We start from the raw sequence: 14,894 nt of genomic DNA on the forward strand, positions 1-14,894 counted from the left end.
TGTAGGGCTTTTATTGGAAACCAGTTCTTTCTTGTTCTAGTCGAATTATCCAGAAAATTTGATATGTCAGACAGGTGTGCATGTATTTTTAGACTAGTATGTGATATCCTCATACCCTTGACCCAGTGTAATGTTTTCAAGTTCTTATTTGCTGAGATTGCTAGCTAATTCTCTTTCCTGCTAATTTACACAGACTTAAATTTAATAAATGAACTTTTTCTCCTGGGTATTGACTTGTTTCAACAGGGCTTTAAAATAATAATTTATTATTATTTATTATTTTGTACCTCTTTATTTATTTATTTATTTACTTATTTTTAATAATTTTTTTAAAAGATTTTACTTACTTGAGGGGTGCCTGGGTGGCACAGCGGTTAAGCGTCTGCCTTCGGCTCAGGGCATGATCCTGGCGTTATGGGATCGAGCCCCACATCAGGCTCTTCCGCTATGAGCCTGCTTCTTCCTCTCCCACTCCCCCTGCTTCTTCCTCTCCCACTCCCCCTGCTTGTGTTCCCTCTCTTGCTGGCTGTCTCTATCTCTGTTGAATAAATAAATAAAATCTTAAAAAAAAAAAAAGATTTTACTTACTTGAGAGAGAGCACAAGTGAGGGGGGCAGAGGGAGAGGGAGAAGCAGACTCCCCGCTGAGCAGGGAGCCCAATGTGGGATGTGATCCCAGGACCCTGGGATCATGACCTGAGCGAGAGGTAGATGCTTAACTGACTGAGCCACCCAGGCACCCCTCTGTACCTCCTTAAACCTCACAACCTATGCAGTAATGCTATAGTGTAATAATCTGGATTTAACAGCTGAGGAAACAGGCCTAGGCCAGTTTTCATAATTTGCCCAAGGTTATACAGGTAGCAAATGGTTGTGATTTGATTTCCGGTGTCTCTGACTTCAGAAATCTTTGGTTTTTATAATAGTATACTAAAAGTTGGTGTAAATCAGACTGTATGATTATGAAAATAGTGAAGAATTGGGGGTTTGGGGATGCAGTAATCCCCTAGAATGTTCATTTCTTTTTGGATAGGGTTTTTTCTCCTGAGACATTTTCTTTCTGGATTGGTTAGGTTAATACTAGAATTAGTTTATTTGAAATGAGAAGGGAGCGGGGACAGAGATGAAAGTCTCTCATTTGTTGACAGAGCAGGGCTGGTTTTTGTTCACAGATGGAATATGAAGCTATCCTGTATGGCTGTATCTGCTAAACATACCATTTTTTGTCTATGGCAGGTAAAATCAGCATCATTACATGTTTTGAATTTAGAAAGCCCAAATTATAAACAAGTCTGTTACTTGAGTTGTAAGGTAGGGCAACGAGTAATATATCTCCTTAGTGACATTAGACAATCTCCAAGGGAATAATGGTAAATACGGTACAAAAGATAAATTTTGGTTGGGGAGATTTGAAGCAGAGAGACAGCAATGTCCATAATACTCAGCTTCATAGCCAGAGCCAGGTGCTAAAAGATAGGGCCAGCATGAGTGGTACAATATACTGCCAACGATAAAACTACTTTAAATTTGGCTCATACCTAGTTTAAATAGGAAAAATCAGAAAGAATTTAAAACTTTAGTCTGTATAATCCTTGTGTTAAATAATTGATTTGACTGTTCATCAGAGAGCCTGGATCTAATGACTTTGACTATGAGTAATGTTTTTTCATTAATTTTCTTTTCATTAATTTTGGGGGAAAATCATGTTAAACTTTAATAGTCATAGGAAGATAGAAGAGAATATCACCTCTTCAGGGTGTTGAATATTGTGTTTTGCTATTTGAGATTATGGCCTATGGGATGTGATCTTTAAAGAATTGTCCCGATAATTTATCCTCTTCTCTAGTTTTAATTTTCCATATTAATTATCATATAGTTAACCAGTGGAAAGGGTATAGGTATAGGATAAATTCTAAAATCAGCACTGGTTAGCAAATAAGATTCCACTTATGTGGTTAAGTTTAGGGCAGTCCCTGTCTCTATTTATATTTAAATGATCATCACAGCTAAATTTGTAATAGAGAAGTTTCCACATTTGTCCTGTGCTTGGAAGCAGAATCCTTGACCTGTAAGGAACTAGAGCTACTGTGTATTTTAATGACATGCAGGTCAACCAGGTTCTATTCATTTATAATTAGATCTGCCACCAGTGGAAGCTTTTGTTGAGAGAGGCAGTTGAAGGAAATTCTGTTGTGTGTATATATACACGTGTGTGTGTGTGTTTATAATTTATTTTTTGAAAAGTGAAATTGCTTCTATTCTGATCCCTTTCAAGTTAAATTTCTGATCAACATAAATGAAAAACTGTATTTCAACTCTGAAAGCAGATAGTACGTGGACAGGAAGAGTTATTTAGGCATTGGAATAAGTGTTTCAAGCAGTCATCATTAAAACTAAATTTTAGGAAAACTCTAACATAGGATCTGTGAATTTTCACTAGGATGACCGTATGTTGTAGTTTATACCTTTTGTCCTGGCGTATTTACTCTTAGTCCTCCCTTTTACTTTCAGAGTGCCCTGGTTTGTATGATACATTATGTGATCATCCTAGTTCTGACGGGATTTGAGAAGTCTAAATGAGATTTTGAAAGCGGGGTAAAGAAGAAAAAAATACTTTTCTTAAAATCCCTGTTGAGGCCTTTACATAATCAAATGCCATGTTGCCCATTTTTGGGAAGAATGATTTTTTGTTTTGTTTTTTAAGTAAAGTCTACCCCCAGTGTGGGGCTTGAACTTAAAACCCTGAGATCAGGAGTTACAGGTTCTACGGACTTAGCCAGCCAGGAGCCCCTGGAAAGAATGATCTTAATAAGTCTAAGTTCATCAGGATGATGAAAATTGTGTGTGTGTGAGAAACAAATATTTATTACCATCATCATAATCACCACCACCACCACCACCACCACCACCACCACTACCACCACCACCACCACTACTACCACTACTACCACTGTTCTTAGAGGTTGTAGTATAAGACTACTGACTGAGCCACCCAAGCACCCCAACATTGGTATAATAATATAATAGTATTTAAACCATAGACCTTATTTGAATTTTACCACTTTAATCCACTAATACTCTTTTTCTGTTCCAGGATCCCACCCAGGATTCTAAATTGATGGCATGTAGTTATTTCTTCTTTGTGTCCTCTAATCTGTAACCTTTCCTTAGTCTTTCCATGTCTTTTGTGATAACTAGCAGGGTTTGACTGTTTTCTATATGGAATATTGTTTTTGAATTATGGTCAGAGTTATTGGTGGTGGTGGTGTTTTTTTTAATCTTTGAGTTTTGTATAGTATAATACAATGTTGGAAACATGGGACTAAGAATCAAGCCCCACACTGCTAAATTGTACACTTGTTACAACTTAAAGTTGATGTAGCACTGTGTTTCAACTATACTCAAATAAAAATAAAATTACATTTATTCCTACCAAACACCCTATCCCCTGTCCAAAGAATCAGAATCCTTTGTGAATTTGGGACAATCTGTGTGTCAGTTTTCTTATTTGTGAAATAGGGATGATTAGTGGGTGCCTGGGTGGCTCAGTTGGTTAAGTGTCTGACTTGATTTCAGCTCAGGTCATGATCTCAGGGTCATGAGATTGAGCCCTGTCTAGGGCTCTGTGCTGGGTGTGGAGCCTGCTTATTAAGATTCTTTTCCTGGGGTGCCTGGATGGCTCAGTCAGTTAAGCAGCTGACTCTTGATTTTGGCTCAGGTCATGATCTCAGGGTCCTGGGATTGAGCCCGGCATGGGGCTCTGTGCTCAGCGGGGAGTCTGCTTCAGGATTCTCTCTCTCCCTCTGCACCCCCCCCCATACACTCTCTCTCTGTGAAATAAACCTTAAAAAAAAGATTCTCCCCCCCACCCTGCTCACATGCACTCTTGTTTACTCTGAAAAGAAAAAATTTCCTCTGATTGCCAAATCCTGTATTATCTAAGTTTGTTAGGATAAGGTTTCTGAAGGTATTTTATAAAACTAAAAGAAGCTGTACATGTCTGTGTGTATGGAGTGATATTGACCCTTCTCAAAACTTTGTTTTAAATAAACTTTTTAGGACAGTTTTAGATTTACAGAAAGATTGCTGAGGTAGTAAGAGCTCCCATAAATATATATGTACCTAGTTTCCCTTAACATCTTACATTAGTGTTTGCATGTTTGTTACCATACTAACAGGCTAATAATCCATATCAGTGGGTATTGATACATTATTATTAATTCAAGTCCATACCTGTATCCTTAGTACTCCCCTCATGTCCTTTTCTGTTCCAGGGTCCCATACAGGATACCTCATTACATTTAGCTCTCATGTCTCTTTTGAGTCTTCTTGGCTGTGACAGTTTGTAAAAAAAAATTTTTAAGGGCAAAAATTTAGTTAATGTTGTAATTGTCATTAATTTTGGGTCTAATTTAAGTACCTATATATGTTGCTGTTTTGTTTTGTCTTGTCTTGTTTTTAAGAGAGGGAGGGGGGACCTGGGTGGCTCAGTCGGTTAACTGGCTCAGGTCATGATCTCAGAGTCCTGGGTTTGAGCTGTCAGCAGGGAGTCTGCTTGTCTCTCTCCCTCTGCCTCTCCCCCTGCTTTTGTGTTCTCTCTCTCTCTCTCTCTCTCACTCTCTCTCTTTCAAATAAATACAAAAAGGGGGGGGGAGCACAGGGAGAGGGAGAGAACCTTAAGTGGGTTCAGAACCCTGAGATCATGACCCAAGCAGAAATTAGGAGTTGGACAGCACACTGACTAAGCCACCCAGGTGCCCCTGTACCTCTATATATTCTGTAGCACAGAGGGACCCTCTGATTTTTATTTAATATTTGTTTAATCTTTAAAAGTTTATTTACATGATCTCTATACCCAATATGGGACTTGAATTCATGACCCTGAGGTCAAGAGTCCCATGTTCTTCTGACTGAGCCAGCCAGGCCACCCCTGTTTGTTTTTTCCTTTATTTATTTATTTTTAAAGATTTTATTAGAGTGCATGCATGAGCACAAGCAGGGTTGGGGAGAGGCAGAGGGTGAAGTCGACTGAGCAAGGAAGGAGCCAGGTGTGGGGCTAGATACCAGGACCCTGGAATCATGACCTGAGCCAAAGGCAGATGCTTAACCGACTGAGCCACCCAGGTGTCCCTTCATTTTATTTCTTAGAAGTAATCACTTACCAACTTTATAGTTTTGCAGCAAAGTTTTAAAATGGACATATTTTGGGGAAGAAATGTTTTGGAAATGTTGACTATGGGTTTACTCAAATTATTATTAACTCTTTTGTTGTTTACTTTTTTTTTAAATATATAGACTTTATTTTTTAGAGTAATTTTAGATTCATAGCAAAATGGAGCTGAAAGTACAGAGTTCGCATATATCCTTTCCCCCCTCACACAGTGTCCCCACCGTCAATATCTCATACCAGAGTGGTATGTTTGTTACTGTTGGTGGAGTTCTGTCGGTTTTGACAGATGTAGTATAATGACATGTATCCATCATTATAGTATTATACAGAATAGTTGCACTGCCCTAAAAATCGCCTGCGCTCTACTGTTCATCCATTCTTACTCCCTGAAGTTCCAGGCAACCACTGATTTTTTTTTAAAGATTTTATTTATTTATTTATTTGAGAGAGAGAGAGCAGGAGCAGAGGGAGAGGGAGCAGCAGACTCTCCACTGAGCAGGGAGCCCGACATGGGCTCTCTCTCTCTCAAATGAATAAATAAAAAATCTTAAAATAATATGTATTCAAGTTTCCTCCATGTCTTTTTGTGGCCTGATTGCTCATTTTTAGTGCTGAATAATAATCTATTGTATAGATGTACCACCATTAATTAATCTGTTTATCTATTGAAGGAGATCCTGGTTATTTCCAAGTTTAACAGTTATGAATAAAGGTGCAATAAACACTGTGCACAGAATTTTGTGTAGATATGTGTTTAACTCATTTGGGTAGATACCAAGGAGTGCAGTTGGTGGATTGTATGGTAAGGCTATGTTTAGTTTTGTAAGAAATGGCCAAACTGTCTTCTAAAGTGGCTGTGGTGGGGTGCCTGAGTGGCTCAGTTGGTTAAGTGTCTGCCTTCAGCTCAGGGCATGATTCCAGGATCCTGGGATTGAGCCCCATGGGAGCCTGCTTCTCCCTCTGCCTGCCGCTCCCCCTACTTAAAAAAAAAAAAAAAAAAGTAGCTGTGCTTTTTTGCCTTCCCAGCAGCAACAAATGAGAGTTCCTGTTGCTCCCATACCCTTGTCAGCATATTTAGTGTCGTCACTGTTTTGGATTTTAATTTTAAAAAGAATTTTTATTTATTTGAGAGAGAGCGTGCACATGCATGAGCTGGAGGGGGATTGGACAGCAGGCCGAGGGAGGGGGAGAAGCAGACTCTCTGCTGAGCACAGAGCCCTACACGGGGCTGGATCCCAGCACTCTGGGATCATGACCTGAGCCGAAGGCAGACTGTTAACTCACGGAGATACCCAAGTGCCCCAGTGTTTTGGATTTTAGCTATTCTATTGATATGTAGTGGTATTCATTTAATTTGCAATTTCCTAATGATGTATGATGTTGATCATCTCTTATGCCGATTTGCCATCTGTACATTTTCTTTGGTGAGGTATCATTTCAGATCTTTTGCCCAGTTTTAAATTGGGTTCTTTTTTTCTTATTTAATTTTAATAGTTCTTTGTGTATTTTGGATAAGTTGTGTGTGTGTGTGTGTGTGTGTGTTTTTATCAGATATAACTTTTGGAAATCTATTCTCCCAGTTTGCGGCTTGTGTTTCATTCTCTTCATAGTGTCTTTTGCAGAGCAGAAGTTTAAAATTTTAACAAAGTCCGATTTATTATTTCTGTCATGACTCATGCCTTTGGTGTCGAATCTAAAAAGTCATCACCAAACCAAGGTCATTTGTTTGCTTTTACTTGGTTTACATGTCATGGAATAAGACTACATTTGTTTTGGTGGTAGGCGAAAAATGTTTTATGCTTTGCCAAACCAAGGATTGTTGCCATTGTGGTTAATATTTTTCTTTTGTAGGAATTGATGGCATATGTTTTTGTATTAACAAATTTTAAATGACTTAACCATTTTCTAGAGGCTAAATTTAATTCAGTTTAAATTTGCAAATTTTTTTGAAATTTTAGGCCAAGAAATGACATAAAAGAGTGTCCAGTTAAAGTTCTTCATTTCGTAAATGGTACAAATGGATGTGAAATGTAACGTGATTTGTTTTAAGTCATACAGCAAATTAGCAATACCTATAGGACTCAGATTTGGTGATAACCAGTTTAAATTACTACGATGAAAGCTGTAATGATAATTTTTCTTGTGTGAAAAGTACTTTTTTTGGGTGCCTGGGTGGCTCAGTCGTTGAGCGTCTGCCTTTGGCTCAGGGTGTGATCCCAGAGTCCAGGGATCGAGCCCCGCATTGGGCTCCTCTGCTGGGAGCCTGCTTCTTCCTCTCCAACTCCTCCTGCTTGTGTTCCCTCTGTCGCTGGCTGTCTCTCTCTTTGTCAAATAAATGATATCTTGGAGAAAAAAAAAGTACTTTTTTTGTTGGTAAGTGCTTCTTACTGTTTGTGGCTTGGTATTATAGTCCTAATATTTAAAAGGGTAAGTTCTAAGTACAAAATATAAGCAGTTTTTATACTTTTCAAATGTTGCAACTAATTGGTTGGCTTATTATGGCAAATCAAGCAGATACTCAAGTAATCTCAGTTCACTAATTTAGTTATGGTTGTGGAATATTTCTTTTCAGGTTGTTTGAAGTCATCTTGTATCACTAAAATCATATTTTTAAAGAAAATATTTATTTGAAAGATATTGAGAGCATAAAGGGGGGCAGGAGGGGCAGAGGGAGAGAGAAGGAGAAGCAGACACCCTGCTGAGCGGGGAGCCCGATGTGGGGCTCAGCCCTGATCATGACCAGAGCGAAAGGCAGCCGCTTAACTGACTGAGCCCTGTAGGTGCCCCTAAAATCGTATTTAAATTAAAAAAAAATTGAACTTTGGATGTTTGTTAAATGTGTTTCTTCAGATACATTTATCATCTCCTGTCACATTTTCAGAATACCACTCAGTTTTTATCCACATAAAGAATATACAATTGTAATTAGCAAACTACCTTTTTGATTTTTTTCCCCTTCTGTATAACTTAACCTGCTTCTGTATAGTTTAAAAAATTTTTGTTGTAACTCCCTGATTGTTGTGTTAATAGAATAGTATTAAACTCTTTCCCTATTGGACATTTGTTTCTAATTTTTTTTTTAAGATTTATTTATTTGAGAAAGTGAGAGCACCCCCCACACACTTGCTGGGGGGAGGGGCAGAGGGAGAGGAAGAGAGTCTTAAGCAGACTACCCAGGGCTCCATCTCAAGACCCGAAATCACGACCTGAGCCAAAACCAAGAGTTGGATGGTTAACCAATTGCACCACCCAGGCTCCCCTCTAATTTTTTTTTTTTAATATACTAGAAAGTGCTACAGTGAATATCATTTGCATTTAAAATTTGTAATAGCTATGGAAAATGTGCTGTATCCCAGTGTTCTTCCTCCTGCCTCTTCGTCCTGGGAAAAAAAATCACAAAGTAGCATACCAGAAAGAACACGAACTTTATTATTTTTTTAAGATTTTATTTATTTATTTGAAAGAGAGTGACCGGGTGCGCACGTGTGCAGGAGCAGGGGGGTGAAGGAGAGGGAGAAGCAGACTCCCCACTGATCAGGGAGCTCAATGTGGAACTTGATCCCAGAACCCCAGGATCATGACCTGAGTCGAAGGCAGATGCTTAACCAACTGAGCCACCCAGATGCCCCAGAACGCAAACTTTAAAGTTACAATGACTTGAGTTTAGAATTTGGGCTTCTTCACTTACTGTTTAAGTAACTGGGCATGTTTCTTACACCCTCTGAATTCTGCATCTGAAAATGCAAATGAAGAATGATACCTACCATGTTGGGTCATTGAGAGGATTAATTGATCATGCCTGTGAAGCACACAGTTCCTGATACTTATTAATAGGTACTCAAAAAATTGCTGGTACAAATGTACTGTTTAGCAAGACCACAGGAGTAAACTGTTAAAATTGAGTTCCTCTCTGAGCTTTCTTTCCTTAACACTCTTTAATTTAGACTGTGAATCAGTAAAAAATACCATCAGCGTATTTTTATTATCTATCTATCTATCTATTTATTTATTTATTATTTCTTTAAAGATTTTATTTATTCATTTGAGAGAGAGAGAGTGTGCATAATTGTGCATAAGCAGCAGGGAGAGGCAGAGGGAGAGAGAGGCAGAAGCAGATTCCCAACTGATCTGGGAGCCAGACATGGGACTTGATTCCAGGACCTGGAGATCATGACCCGAGCTGAGAGCAGATGCCCAACCAACTGAGCCACCCAGGCACCCTGGTATTTTTATTTTTTAATGTGTACATTTGTTGGTTTCATTGAAGAAATCATTTGGTTGTAATTTTTAAGTCCAGAAAGTTTGGTGTCTTTCACTATTAATTTTTTCTATCTGAACTGATTGGGTTTGGTTTTGTTTTTTTAGATTTTATCTGTCAGAGAAAGAACAAGCAGGGGGAGCTGCAGGCAGAGAGAGAAGCAGGCTCCCTGCTGAGCAAGGATCCAGGTGTCCCATAAACTGATTAGTTAGTTTTTAATTGAAATTTATTAAAGTTGGAATTACATTGTGGATGATTGAGAGATGCCTTTTTTTTTTTTTTTTCTTCTCTCTTTTTTCTTTTTTCTTAAGTAGTCAACCTCTCAGCAGCGAAAGAGCAGCTCTGGTGTCAATTATTGAGAAGACTGGCAAAAAAAATTAGCTGAGCTTGTGGCCTTCTGATGTATATGCTTTTTATTTTCTTTTTTATTTTCTTTTTATTTTATTATTTTAAATATTTTATTTATTTATTTGACACAGAGAGAGACAGCCAGTGAGAGAGGGAACACAAGCAGGGGGAGTGGGAGAGGAAGAAGCAGGCTCGGGGGGGGGGGGGGGGGGGAGGGAGAGCCTGATGTGGGGCTCGATCCCAGAACACTGGGATCATGCCCTGAGAAGAAGGCAGACGCTTAACGACTGCGCCACCCAGGCACCCCGATGTATATGTTATTTATTTATTTATTTATTTATTTATTTATTTATTTTTATTTATAAAGATTTTATTTATTCATTTGACAGAGATAGAGACAGCCAGCGAGAGAGAGGGAACACAAGCAGGGGGAGTGGGAAAGGAAGAAGCAGGCTTCCAGGGGAGGAGCCTGATGTGGGGCTCGATCCCAGAACGCCGGGATCACGCCCTGAGCCAAAGGCAGCCGCCTAATGACTGAGCCACCCAGGCGCCCCTGATGTATATGCTTTTTTAAAAAAAGTTTCAGGGGTGCCTGGGTGGCACAGCGGTTAAGCGTCTGCCTTCGGCTCAGGGCGTGATCCCGGCGTTGTGGGATCGAGCCCCACATCAGGCTCCTCTGCTATGAGCCTGCTTCTTCCTCTCCCACTCCCCCTGCTTGTGTTCCCTCTCTCGCTGGCTGTCTCTATCTCTGTCAAATAAATAAATAAAATCTTTAAAAATAAAAAATAAAAAAAGTTTCAGATGTCCAAACAAATCATGATTTTATTTTGTTTTTATATTTCAACATTTAAAAATGAAAATTATATATTTTTGAATCAACACCACTTTAAAATTTTAAAATAATTTCATGAGAAATTTATTTTGAATGGTGCTGATTAAGCATTCAAAGATAAACAGAAGGGTTGTGATTTCCATTAGAGTATTTGAATCTTAGGGTATTAAGTATAAAATTCAAAAGGAAAAAAAACGTAGTTAAAAACAGGGCCTCCTTTGTATCTCTTGTCTCTTAGGCACTCAGTTCTCTTAGAGTTAATCTCTAGTATCAACGTATTCTAGAGCTGTCTATGCATGTTTTTTAGTTTTATTTATTTTTAAAGATTTTTTTACTTATTTGAGAGTGAGTGAGAGAGAGCACGAGTCGGGGGAGGAGCAGAGGGAGAAGCAGATGGCTCCACCCCTGGAACCCCTGGATCATGACATGAGCCAAAGGCAGACACTTAACTGACTGAGCCACCCAGTTTATTTTAATTTAATAAATTGTACGGTAATACTTTTAAAAAATATATTTTATTTATTCATTTTAGAGATAGCGTGAGCAAGGGGGAGGAGCAGAGGGAGAGGGAAAAGCAGACTGTGCACTGAGCTTAGGGCCTGATGCAGGGCTTGGTCCCACCACCCTGAGATCATCACCCGAGGCAAAATCAAGAGTCCGATGCTCAACCAACTGAAGCCACCCAGGTGCCCCTGACTTATTTTGATGTGTAGTTCTATGAATTTTAACACATGTATATATTCATGTAACCACCACCAAAATGTCTTTACACAACAGATTTTAAACGTTTTTAATGCTTAAATATTTTAAGGGGAGAGATGTAGAAATATTGGCTTTACCTGTTCTTTTTCATTTAAAAAAATGAAAGTATAATTAAGATATAGTGAAATTCACTCATATTAATGTACATATTAGTACAGTTCATATTAGTACAGTTCCTTGAGTTTTAACAAAATATCATGTAACCACCAACACAATCAATATATAGCTCCTGGAAACCACTGATCAGTTTTCTCTGGTTTTGCCTTTTACAGAATGCCATGTAAATGGAAATTATACAATAATTTTTTGAGTATGGCTTCTTTCACTTAGCATAATGCATTTGAGATTCATCTGTGTTATTGTTTATATGAGTAGTTTGTTTCTTTTTATTGATGAGTTCAGTGGTCGTTGTGTGGGTGTACCATGGTATTTTAATCTGTTTCCCAATTGAGGGACATTTGGTTAGTTTCTAGACATTTTGCAAGACAGGATTTTTTTTTTTTTTTTTTTTTTTGCAAGACAGGATTTTGTGTGAACATAAGTTTTTCCTTTTATTTGGGTAAATACCTGGGGACAGTATTGATGGCTTGTTAAGTGTGTGTTTTATTTATTTATTTATGTTTAAAGATTTTTACTTATTTGAGAGAAAGAGCAAGGGGGAGGAACAGAGAGGGAGGGAGAGGGAAAAGCAGGCTCCTTGCTAAGCATGGAGCCCATGTGGGGCTTGATCCCGTGACCCTAAGATCCTGACCTGAGCAGAAACAAAGAGTCTAAACCAAGAGTTGGTTGCTTAACTGGCTGAGGCACCCAGGTGCTCCAGTGTGTGTTTAATTTTTTTTAATGTGTGTTTAATTTTATAAGAAACTGCCAAACTGTTTTCTAAAATGGCTGTACCATTTAATATTCCCACCAGGCATCTGTGAGGGTTTCCATGCAATTTCAGCAATACTTAATATTGTTAGTTGTTTTTTTTTTTTTTTAAGCCTAATTTTAATAGATGCATAGTGGTATCACCTTGTGGCTTTAGTTTGTATTTCCCTGATGATTAATGATGTTCGAGTATTTACCATCTGTATGTCATCTTTGGTGAAGTGTGTTTAAATCTTTTGCCTGCTTTAAAAATTGGGTTTTCTTATTACTCTGTTTTGAAAGTTCTTTGTGTATTTTGGATATACAAGTCCTTTATCAGGTATGAGAGTTGTGAACACTTTCTCCCAGTCCAGTTTTTCAATTTTTTTCTTTTACAGATTGTGCTTTTGGTGGTGTAGTTTAAGAAACCTTTATCTAACCCAAGATCACAGAGATTTTCTCCTGTATATTTTTTTCTAGAAACTTTATAATTTTAGGTTTTACACTTAGGTTTGTGATATGTTTTGGGTTATTTATTTATTTATTTATTTTTACTATGGTGTGTGGTATAGGTTGAGGCTCATCCTTTTTTTTTTTTTTTTGTTTGCATATGGATACTGAGTTCTAGCACCATTTATTTAAATTGCTATTATTTCCCTATGGAATTGCTTTGCACCTTTGTTGAAGATCAGTTAATAATAAATGGATGGGTCTTTTTCTAGACTCAAACTGTATTATTATTAATCCTGTTTTGTATTGTGTCTGATAGATCCAGAACAGATGTGAAAACTTAGCTGGCTGTGTTTAGAAATTTGTTAAGCATCTCATTTGGAACCTGTCGTTCCAAATCTACAGAAGGATTTTCTAAAATGACTAAGTCTGGGGCACCTGGCTGGCTCATTTTGTAGAGCACGCAACTCTTGATCTCGGGGTTGTAAGTTTGAGCCCCACGTTGGGTATAGAGGTTAATTAAAAAATAAATAAAATCTTTAAAATGATTTTAAGTCTACAGATGAAAGGATTTTGCTAATGATTCATTATTTATTTGGGAAAATTTGAGTGATTTCTTGTGTAGTAAGGATGAACTAGAATGGCTTTTCCTAGATGTCCATATTCTTTCTTGTAGAGTTACTTGGTAGTTTTCTCATAATATCTGCAAGTGTTTGTGCTTTTAGTATATCATCTTTGATAGTGATAAATTGGGGGGCAGTTCTCTTTTGATCTAAAACATGGTTGTCCTAAGTTACTCGAAAGATTTACTTTCAAAATTGTGTCCAATTGTTGGTAGGACGAGATTTTATCTTTAAATTATATAGAGCTGTGGAGTGAAAGAATTATTAGATTTAGTGGGACATTGTTCTATAATGTGAGGTTTTTGAGTTAATCTAAGCATTTGGATATTTATTATTTGGGAATTTTGAAGCGCTTTGCAGTCAACACCTTGTAAGTAACTGTTTCTAATCTTTTAAATGTTGCTTTAGAAGTTAAAAGAAGAGGCATGTGTTAATTTTAAAGAGATCGTTGGACAAAATATTGGCGATTAAGAAACTTTCAAGATTTACAGCTATTTTTTTCATTTTTAGCATTTGTTGATGATTGCTTTTCCTCATTCTTGGAATGCCTGCTCTTCAGTTTTTAGGATTTGCATTTTTTTCTTCGGAAAACCCATTTCTGTTACTTGTTTCTTCTTTTGGAAAGACTACTGCACAATTTTATTTTTATTTTTATCATTTTTAGTGTGGTAAAATACAATATAAAAGTATCATTTTAAGTATTTTAAGGTATACAGTTCAGTGGCATTAAGTACATTAACAATGTTGTACGACCGTTGTCACCACTACTTTCTAATTCCAGAATTTTTTTTTATCACTACCACACAATTTTAGCACCTAATTGTTCTCTAATATTTTGCCACCGTATTTTTAGGGTTATAAGAGATAAATAAGATTTAGTTTTGTTCTTAAGGACTTCACAGTCTGATGAGGGAAGCAAGTAACCTGGTGTTTATGGTAGTGGGGCAGATTGTATGTTTTAGATCTCTATCATTAAGTTTCATTTATTCAACTAAAATTTTACCTTGAAAAAGTAAAGTAACTTTTTGTTGGGTTAACATTCAAGTTGTCCTACCACTCCACACACTGAATTAATGTAGGCTCTTTAGTCTTTTGATTTAGGTCGGTTGAGGGCTTGTAAATTATCATGCCCTCTTTTGTAAAAAAAAAGGGAACCAGAAAATTGGTATTCTAATTTAAAGCCCAATTATGAGATCTTCTTTTGTGATGGAGCAGGGGGATGAGAGAAAACCATGATTAGAGAAAACTTCCTAGTTGTCTGCACTTTTCCTCTGTTGAACTGTTTTTGACTTACTCTAGTTGTAGTGACTGCTTGCTTGATTATGGTCAAATATGGTATTATACAGACATGTTTCTCTCTCTTGGCAGATCTTTTGAGGAATAGCTGTATTTGGAATAATGTGTCAAGAGATTGTGTTTTCTAATTCCTTGAAACTTGGGAGTTAGCACTTAAAGTTGAGTGTTTTAGCAGTTTTAGTTAAAAGCAATGTCATCAACATTGGACAGTATTATAGTATAGGTTTTATTTTCATTCTTCTATTATTTATTTTATTTAGTACAGGATTGTTTATGAAAAGTTAAACATGGATCTTTGTTTTTAAGA

The 14,894-nt window shown here is 37.4% G+C and overlaps 1 protein-coding gene across 1 annotated transcript in view; it reads left to right on the forward strand.

Moving 5' to 3' along the window:
• The window catches only part of GPATCH8 (G-patch domain containing 8), a 107,987-nt gene that overhangs the window by 12,292 nt on the left and 80,801 nt on the right, over positions 1–14,894 (forward strand). The gene's annotated exons all lie outside the window — the stretch shown is intronic.

The sequence above is a fragment of the Ursus arctos genome, unplaced genomic scaffold (genome assembly GCF_023065955.2).
Source record: "Ursus arctos isolate Adak ecotype North America unplaced genomic scaffold, UrsArc2.0 scaffold_24, whole genome shotgun sequence".
NCBI lineage: Eukaryota > Metazoa > Chordata > Mammalia > Carnivora > Ursidae > Ursus > Ursus arctos.